The following is a 10626-nucleotide window of genomic DNA, read 5'->3' as shown; positions in this document are numbered from 1 at the left end:
GCATTCCAATCACCAGTAATGATCAATACATCTTGATTGCATGTTTGATCAATTTCAGATTGAAGAAGTTGGTAGAATTCTTCTATTTCATCCTCACTGAGATAGTTGTTGTTGTTATGTGCCGTGGAGTCAGTACCGACTCATTGGGACCCTGTACAGGGTTTCCGAGGCTATAAATCTTTATGGGAACAGAAAGCCTCATCTTTTTTCCACAGAGCAGCTGTTAGTTTTGAATTGCTGACCCTGAGGTTAGCAGCCTGATTTGTAACCACTATGCTACCATAATCTGCAATTTCTGGCCATTCCACCCTGAGTGTGTCAGATTTCTTCTGATCTTAGGCCTGGTTAGTACTTGGATGGGAGACCACCTGGGAATACCAGATGTTGTAGGCTTCTATTCGGAGTCCTGGTGTGATACTTTGGGTTATTGTGCCAGTGTGCAAATCCATTAGATCTGAAAGGTGGTGGTTCAAGCTCACCAGATGCTCATTGGAAACCTATACAGGGTTGCTATGGGTTGGAATCGACTCTGCAGCTCAACAACAACAACTACTAAGATTTATTTTGGAAAAATTGTAGTATAGAATGCTGTGATGTGTACATTTGACAGGTAATGATGAAGTGGAAGTTTTAAAATTGTGTCCTAGGACCATTATCACAAGGGTCTATGAATTTATAAAGATTATTTGTTGTTGTGTGCCTTTGAGTTGGTATGGATAGTTTTTTCTTTTGAAGGCACCTTACCAAGAGTAATACAAATGTATTTCTGAGAGTAACTGTCAGCAGTCATTCACTGATTACAAACACATTTTGTTTGGAATAAATCTGCATCTATGAACTGGAACCCTAGTAGCACTTCTTTTTGACTTACCCTAATATACATTATAAGGAGCTCTGGTAGCGTAGTGGTTACGAATCGAGCTGCGGACCGCAAGGTCAGCAGTTCGAAACTACCAGCTGTTCCGCGGGAAAAAGATGAGGTTTTTTGCTCCTGTAAAGATTTACTGCCTCAGAAACCCTGTACAAGGTCACTATGAGTCAGAACTGACTCCACAGCACATAACAACAACAACAACAACAATATACATTATATAATATTGTTGTTGTTGTTAAGTACCATGCAGTTGGTTCTGATTCACAGTGACCCTGCACAGGGTTTCCAAGGCTGTAAATATTTACGGGAGCAGAATTCCTCATCTTTCTCTTGCGGAACCACTGGTAGTTTCGAACTGCTGACCTTGAGGTTTGCAGCCCGATTGGTAACCACTACGCTACCAGAGTTCCTTATTACATTATATATATATATATACCTAATTCATAATGTTGTTGTTAGGAACCTTCAAGTCCGTTTCTACTCATAGAGACCCCATGTAAATAGAAGAAAACATTGGCTGTACTATGCTCTCCTAACTCTCATCGCTTCCTTTGAGCCCCTTGTTGTAGCCACTGTGTCAGTCCTTCGTGTTGAATTAGTGAAATGAAATCTCATCATTCTTGCTTTTAAGAAGCATTCTGGCTGAACTTCTTCTCGGACAGATTTGTTCATTCTTCTGGTCCATGATGGTTCAATATTTTTCACCATAATTTAAGCACATTGACTCTTCTCCAGCTTTTCTTATTCATTGTCCATCTTTTGCATGCATATGAAGCAGTTAAAAATCCCATGGCTTTGGGTCAGGTGTACCTTAGTCCTCAACGTGCCATTTTTGCTTTTAGCAATTTAAAGAGGGCTTTTGCAGCAGATTTGCCAAATGCAATATGCTATTTTATTTCTTGACGGCTGCTTCCATGGTCATTGATTATAAGTCCAAGTGAAATGAAATCCTTGTAATATATGCATTGTATATAAAATATTTAGAGTTTATGGGGGTGGTGGTGGTGGTTGTGTGCCATGAAGTCAGTTGCGAGCATAGTGACCTTGCATAGGGTTTTTTGTGGCTGTAAATCTTTATGGGAGCAGAAAGCCTTGTCTTTTCCCATGAAAGAGTTTGTCGTACATGGTGAATATTATAAAAGGTTTATCTATTATTAATAGTATTATTTAAAATTTGTACAGAGAAAGCATGTTCAATTAACTATAGATTACTGTTATAATGTGAATAGATATTGTTTGATAGTTACAAAACATTTATAATTCAGAATATCACTTATTTTTTTGTTTTTTTATGCTCTATTTTATAAATCATAAGAATGGTGTTTATTATTGAGTGAAAGTTTATTGCAAAAATCTGATTACTCTTTTACATGTGTTATTTCATTTCGATCTTCAAAATAGCCTTTTTAAATACAGTTATTATTAGCTCAATTCCATAAAGTAGACAATGGGGGCTGTATTATGGAATATGAATTTGAATGAAAATGGAAAACAAGTAACAAGACCATCAAAAATATAGCTTACCTAAAATGATGACTAGGATTTTGAATTCTAATGGTGAATCTAGAAATAATCTGATAAATGGTGCTTATTGATTAACTGTGGAACCCAAGAACAAGGAATAAACTCTGTTTCAACGTTTACCTATAAAGCAATTTATATACATATATGAAGTCAGGCCTCTTCCTGTAGTAATCACCCATAGTTCCACAGAAGACATGAACAATAGTTAATAGATTCACAATTCATCTGTAGAACTTTCTTGCAGAGGAAATCTGTGAATCTGTAGATTCTGTTGTTAGCTGCTGCTGAGTTCACCGTGACTCACTGTGGCCCCTCTACAAGGGAACAAAACGCTGCCCAGATCAGACTCTTGTGACCCATATGGATTTTGTTAGCTGCCTTTTTTCTAGGTAGAGCTCCAGACCTTTTTCCTAGTCCACCTGATTCTGGAACTTCTGCTGAAACCTTTTCAGAATTAGAGCAGCAAGCAAACCTCCACTGGAAGTTACGTATGAAGAAGGCAATGTCTAGGAACTGAGTCCAAGTCGTCTACATCTCTAGGTAGTCTGGTCTGATCAAAATGAGAAATTTAATGAAGTGAGTAGGTGATACAACCATTATTACAAGAAGAGTTGCTAAGATGCGGTTGTTAAGTGTCTTTGACTTGGTTCCAATTTATAGCAACCCTATATATGGTTTCCAAGGAGTGGTTGGTTGGTGGGTTTGAACCACCATTCTTGCAATTAGTAGTCTACTGCTTATCCTGCAGTGCCTCACCAGTACTCCAGAGGACATGCACTTAAGTGAAATAGCTTTGGAGCAATTCCCCAATTTATGAGAAGTCAAGTGTCTGTTCAAGTATGCGTGCAAATGCCCTCCTTTTTACATTCTGATAGCCAGAGTAAGATTAGTTGATAAGCAGACTGTCTAATACTTGTACAAAATTATGCTAAATATATTTTTTCACTTGAGTTAGGAAAAGAAGAAATTGTGGATTAAGTTATAGGCTAAATTACTGTATTTTAGGGATGCTTTTCCTATATTGGAGGCCTGGTGTGGTACTGTGGGTTAATGCACCAGACTGCAAAGTAATTTGAACTGCAAGGTCAGCAGTTCAAGCCCACCACCTGCTCCTTGGAAACCCTATACAGGATCACTATGGGTCAGGACCAACTTGATGGCACTTAACAACAATTCCCTATGTTAATGATTTTGTGGTTGTTTAGAGCTGTTAAGTTGGTTCCGACTCAAAGTGAGCTAGTATATGGTTCCAAGGCTCTTAAATTTTTCATGGAGGAGAAAATCTCATCTTTTTCCTTCAGAGCAAGTAGCAGGCTCAAACCTCAGACCTTGTGGTTCACAATCCTGTACTTTTTGTATGGAGCCACTATGCTTTCTGGAATGCTAAACAATTCTTGGTAATGTTCTGAATAAAACAAATGATAATCTTTCCTTGATTTCCATGACAATTCTATTTTTGGTAGAAATTGGTATATATTAAAACTTGCCCAAGTACATTATATATACATATCATAGAGTTACAATGTAAGTCTAGGTCATTTTAATTTGAATATTTTTCAAATTGAGACCCATATTATATATGCCTGCTTTCCTATCAAGCAGGAATGGCAAAAGGGACATTTCAGTCCTCTAAAACCTAAAATATTTGCTGTCTGACTCTTTGCCAAAAAAAATGTGCAATGTATATTTAGCTCATAATTGATGTGCAATAAATATTAATGAATTTTTTTATAATGTGCTCCAAATACAACCTCCTTGTATTTGTGCTCCAAATACAACCTCCTTGCTCTATGAACCCTAAGACACTACATGATTATATGATTTTCTTTGTAGACAGAGACTTCATGTTCAGTTCAGATTCTGAGTTCTGCTGTGACTTCAGCCATGTGAGAAAAAGAATTATGCATTTAGGGTCCATGATAAATTGTTGTTAAGTGCAATCGAGTAGGTAGATGTGAGCTGCCAACCTTGTGGTTCAAGCTGACCTCACGGTCCAGTGTTTATCCTACAGAGCCATAGTGGGACTCCACCAAGAAAGCCCATTGTTGTGTTGTTAAGTGTCGTCGAGCCTGTTCTGACCCATAGCAACCCTGTATAGGGTTTCTGAGGAGCAGCTGGTGAGCTTGAACCATCAACTTTGTGGTTCAAACTGGCTTTGCAGTCCAGCACATTAACCCACAGTGCCACACAAGAACAAGAGTTATTTGAAGCAGCTTTCAAGTATGTGTTCTTGGGAGAAGTTTCAACCAATCTGACTTTCACTCAGAACACACTAACTTGCTGGGACCAGAAAGTTCTAATATTTCTTTTATGTGACTGCCATGCTATTATATCAGACTCAAAAAACAGTTTAATAATCTGCTAGTCAATTTCACCATTAAGTATTTGGGAAATTGCAGCACAGTCACTTTTTGGTTGTGGTTATAAGAGATCTCTATCAAGCCAATGACTCTAAATCCAAAGCTCTGTAAAATGAGTTGACAGTTTATATATGATAAAGCTCAGCTGCACTTTTCCAACTATCCTTGCCAAGTGAAAAATCATAGGTTCTCATAACGTGAGGATTGTTGATAACATTGATTTTATATTGTTGAGATAGGTATCTATTTAATAGATGAAAGATTTTTTTTTAACATGGTTAGGAAAAGTGATATATGATGTGTTGTTTTCCTGCAATAATTAAGGTTCAGATATTTAAACTAATGCATGTAAGAGAGAGGTAATTCATGTTAATTTTTGTCCACTTTAGGATTATTTTTACATGTATTGTTATTGTCGCTATGTAAATACTGGGAGGTTTCACAAAGTTTGTGGCAAAATGAAATTCAGAAATAGTGGAACTTTTTGAAGCACCCTTTTACATCTTCACATTATTTCATACATAGATTAGTATTACATTTAGCATTTAAAATTTGAAGACTAGGTGTCATTTCTCAATAGTTCTTATAATTCATATTTATGACCTATTTTAGGGAGACATAATAGTTTTTAACATAAAATTATTTGATGGTAGATTATTCTGAACACCATTTAACTAGTAAAGGAAAAGGGATTCCCTTAGGAAAGGGCTAGAAGTATTCAACTGATGCATATCCCAGGCTGAATTTTTAAATAATCAGTTTTCATTCAAGACATCCCTTCTGTCTGACTACTCCAAAGTATTAATTCATTAAAATAAAAAGCTGTATTTCTATTGCACTGTTTCCAGCTCTATGTGGAGAACTGATGTTGTTAGGTGCCATAGAGATGGTACCAACTCATATTGACCGAATGCACAGCAGAACGGAACATTGCCTGGTCATGACGGGCCAACCTCACAATTATTGCCATGCCTGAGCCCATTAATGCTGCCACTTTGCCAGTTCCTCTCACTGGGGGTCTTCCTGTTTGTCTCTGACCCTGTCTTACCAAACATGATCCCTTCTGACAATATGTCCAAAGTATGAGAGATGAAGTTTGGTCATCCTGGCCTCCAAGGAGCATTCTGGCTGCCCTTCTTTCAACACAGATCTGTTTGTTCTTTTGGTAGCCCATGGCACTTTCAATATTCTTCTCAAACATCACAACTCAAAAGCATCAATTCTTCTACAGTTTTCCTTATTCACTGTCCAGCTTTTGCATGCATATGAGGTTATTGAAAATATCATGGCTTGGGTCAGGGGCACTTTAGTCCTCAAACTGACATCTTTGCCTTTTAACACTCTAAAAGGGTCTTGTGCAGTAGATTTGCCTAATACAATACATCATTTCATTTCTTGGCTGCTGCTTCCATGAGTGTTGATGGTTGATCCAAGAAGAATGAAGTCCTTGACAACTTCAATTCTCTTCTCCATTGATGTTGTTGTTGTTATGTGCCATCAAGTCGGTTCCGACCCATAGCGACCCTGTACAGGGTTTCCGAGGGTGTAAATCTTTACGGGAGTAGAAAGCCTCATCTGTCTCCCGCGGAGCAGCTGGTAGTTTCGAACCGCTGACCTTAAGGTTCGCAGCAAAATAAGAATGTTATTTATTGGTCCAGTGGTGACGATTTTTGTTTTCTTGACATTGAGATCCAATCCATACCAAAGGTTGTGCTCTTCGATCTTCATCAGCAAATATTTTAAGTCCTCTTCACTTTCAACAAGCAAGGTTGCATCATCTACATATTGCAGGTTGTTAATGAGTCTTCCTCCAATCCTGATGCTATGTTTTTCTTCATAAAACTCAGCTTCTCAGATTATTTGCTCATTATACAGGTTGAATAAGTATGGTAAAAGAATGCAGAGAATATCCCACCCCCCAAAAAAAATTCTATTTAAAGTTTACTTACAAGATAGTTTAATTGTCTGTGCTAGCTACTAAAGCTGAATTATCATATAATTCACAATGTAATTTCTATCAAATAATTGCTGTTGCTAATTCTAAAGACCATGTTTTGCTATCCTCTTCATATTGAATTATTCTTTTGAAACAGTGTATTTAGGCCTTATTTCCTAAAGCTTCATTACATCAGTATCCTCTCATTATCTTCTTGTTTTGGGGAGTCTTTCTATTATTCTACTAATTTGGAAAGAGAGTGGGAAATGGTCTACCAGGTAGAACAGGACTTAAGGCTTAAACCAAGAAAGTGAGAAAAAACAGTGAATATTATAGAACAATCCAAGTAAATATACACTGCACGTTTATTAGTTTTCCCTCAAACATTATTAAGTGTTCAGTGTTTCTGACAGTGTCACACATTGTTCAAATTGACCTCAAGCCATGTTTCTGGGCCTTAAACCTTTTCAATCAGTACCAAGCTATCAAAGGCGATCTTTTGCTCTAGCAAATCGCCTCAGCACTGCATTCACCTTACTACTTACAGGAAGCCCTTTGCTTATCAAGAAAACAGCAGCTGAGTCTGTAAAGAAGAGAGGGAAGGTTTTAGAGGCATCATATCAATGTCACATGAAGGCACTGATATGACTTCTCTATCCTTTGGCTCTTTTATCCTAGGAACCTTCAGATTTGAAAGACAAAAGGGATATATCAAAAGGAACAGCTTGAATCTGAAATGAGAAAGATCAGATAGAGAAAATAAAAAACAAAACCCTTCTCCATTGCTGCCACCCTCCAACAATGGACTTGGGTTAAAGAAAATGCCAGCATAGCACAGAGATTTGAGTAGTATAAACTAATTCTGTCCACCCACATTACATTCAGTTCCCTGGAAGACTTTCATATATAGCAAATATCTATTTTATGTTTACCATATGTGTACAAGGCAATCTTTTGCCCAGATCAACTCATTGCCAAGTAATGAATATTCTATTTAATTGTGTTGCTGTTAAGTGTTGTAGAATCGGTTCCTACTCATAGGAACATTATAAAGGGTTCCCAAAGAGCACCTGGTGGGTTTGAATTTTTGACCTTGTGGTTCGCAGTAGAGTGCTAAGCCTACAGTGCCACACCTGGACTCCTGGTGTGGTGCTGTAAGATAAGCACTGAGCAGGGTCCCTATGAGTCAGGACCAATTCAATAGCACACAGTAACAACAATAGCAGAATACTGTAAATAATTTTAGTAACTAATACTTCAAAATTTGCATTTAGCTCAAAATTTTATAAATGTCTTGCTAAGGTCATTTATGGTGTCTTGGTATGGTGATGTGGGTTAATGCACTGGACTGCAAGGTTGGTTTGAATTGCAAGGTCAGAGTTCAAGATCACTAGCTGCTCCTCAGAAGCCCTATATGGGGTCACTATGAGTGGGAATGGACTCAATGGCACTTAACAACAACAAGGTCATTTATGGAGTCCTGATGTAGTGCTTTGGGATATGCACTGGACTGCTAGCTACAAAGTAGGTGGTTCAAACCCACCAACCGTTCTGTGGAAACCCTATAAAGATTTGAGTCAGAACTGACTTGATGGCAGTTAAGAACAACAAGGTCATTTATGATCCTGAATTTCTCTCTGCTTACTCCAACCCACATAACTATATATCTAAGGTACACACTCCTCTACTTAATTCCATATTTCAGTTAATTATATAGATACATGTTTGAATACACCTCCCTTCCTAAAACCAAACCCATTAACATTGAGTTGATTACCCATATGTGACAGAGTAGAACTCCATAGGGTATTCTTGGCTGAAATCTTTATTGAAGCAGATCACCAGGCTTTCCTTTCGCAGCACTGGTGGATGGGTTCAAAACTCCAACCATTATGTTCATAGTCAAGTACAAACCATATGCACCACCCAGGGAACTCATCCTTCCCTTAAACACAAGAAAATGGTCCCACAAATCCTTTTAAATGGTAATGATTTTTAAATTGTATTACCTTTTTCTTACTAAGGAGTCCTGGTTTGGTGCTGTGGGTTAATGCATTGAACTGCAAGTGATTTGAACTGAAACGTCGGCGGTCCAAACTTATCAGCTCCTCCTTGGAAACCTTATACGGGGTCTCTATGGGTCAGAATCTTCCCAAATAGCACTTAACAACAACAATTCTTAGTAAGCTTATGAGTATATCCAATTTTGAACACTATTGTTGTTGTTAAATGTTGTCAAGTTGGTTCTTACTCATGACAATCCTATATAGGGTTCCCAAGGAGAGGCTGGTGAATTTCAACTGCCAAATTTACCTCGTGTTTCACAGTTCATTGCTTATTGTATAGAGCCACACCAGGAGTCTATTTTAAACACTAGTCCCTAAAAAAGGATTAGCTAGCCATTGGATAGTGCTACTGAAGCTTTACTTTAGAATTTTTTCTCACCTTTTATTTTCTGTACATACTGTCATATTAATTACAATGTCAATAAAGTCAACTACTAATGACTATGCCTAATTAAATTGTGTAAATGTCATACTACATCAGGTGGGATACTTTTCAGACCAGAGGCAAAGATAAACAACAGCAAGTTTCCTGGAACTTATCTAAAGCACACAGCAGTAATTGATTAAAAAAAAAACAACAAAAAACATGATTTCTCTTTTTGTTTGTTGGTGTTAAATAATAGTAAAACGTGTATGTGGAATTAAGTTGTCCAGTACCCGTTCTTGCTGTTTTCAGTGTGATTGAATCAGTTCTGATTCCTAGGGACCCAGTATAGGGATTCTGAAGAGTGGCTGGTCAATTTGAAACACCGTATTGCGGTTCATATTTACCTTTCACTGCAATGCTTCACCCACTGTGCCACACTAGGACTCCTTAGAATGGTTTATTAATACTTTTGGGAAAAGTGTAAAAATACTTTGAGACTGGGATTTGTTCCTCTGCTTGCTTGTTTTCTCTTGGTAGAAAATGATATCTTCCTCAGAGCCTCATTTTGCCTGACAATACACAGTTCCTAATAACCAATTTGTTGTCATTGCGAAGTACCATAGAGTCAGTTCCATGTGGCTCTGCAGGATAATTCACTGGACCTTTAACTCTGATTCACAAGGTCAGTGATTCAAACTTAACAGCTGCTCCTCAGAAACCCTATACAGGGTTGCTATGAGTCAGAAACAGCTCAAAGGCACTTAACAACTACAACTACTTGAGGTTTACAAGGAATAGCGGGTGGGTTTGAACTGCCATCCTTGTGGACTTCCATTAAGGGTTGAAAAAAAGTTATTTACTAAGAAGCACTGTCAGGAGATAAATACAGGGGCAGAAATTTCAAATCAGAGCTTATATAAATGCAAGACATGTCTAACAGTTGCTTTCATCATTTACAAATTCTGCCTATTTACTAATGGTTGTTATTGTCAAGTGCTTTTCAGTCCTTCTGACTCATGTTGTTGCTGTTGTCTGACGCCATCGAAGTGGTACCGACTCATATCGACCCTATGCACAACAGAACAAAACACTTCCCAGTCCTGGGCCAACCTCATGATCACTGCTATGTTTGAACCCATTGCTTTTACCACTGTGCCATTCCATCTAATTGGGAGTCTTCCTCTTTTCCTCCAGCTATCCACTTTACCAAACATGATATCCTTCTCCAGGAACTGGTTCCTCCTAATAATAGGTTACAAGCATGATAGATGAAGTCTGGCCATCCTGGCTTCCAAGGATCATTCTAGCTATACTTTTTCCAACACAGATTTTTTTGTTCTTTTGGAAGTCCGTGGTACTTTTAATATTCTCCTCCAGCACCATAACTCAAATGTATCAATTCTTCTACAGCCTTCATTATTCGCTGTCCAAATTCCACTTACATATGAGGTTACTGAAAATACCATGGTTTGGGTTAGGCAAACCTTAGTCTTCACACT

The 10626-nt window shown here is 37.9% G+C and overlaps 1 protein-coding gene across 2 annotated transcripts in view; it reads left to right on the top strand.

Moving 5' to 3' along the window:
* LOC102830049 (fibroblast growth factor 14-like) overlaps positions 1-10626 on the top strand; it is a 978820-nt gene that overhangs the window by 851635 nt on the left and 116559 nt on the right. The gene's annotated exons all lie outside the window — the stretch shown is intronic.

Source organism: Chrysochloris asiatica, unplaced genomic scaffold, assembly GCF_000296735.1.
Source record: "Chrysochloris asiatica unplaced genomic scaffold, ChrAsi1.0 scaffold00029, whole genome shotgun sequence".
Taxonomy (NCBI): domain Eukaryota; kingdom Metazoa; phylum Chordata; class Mammalia; order Afrosoricida; family Chrysochloridae; genus Chrysochloris; species Chrysochloris asiatica.
This window is presented reverse-complemented; position numbering and strand designations above follow the sequence as displayed.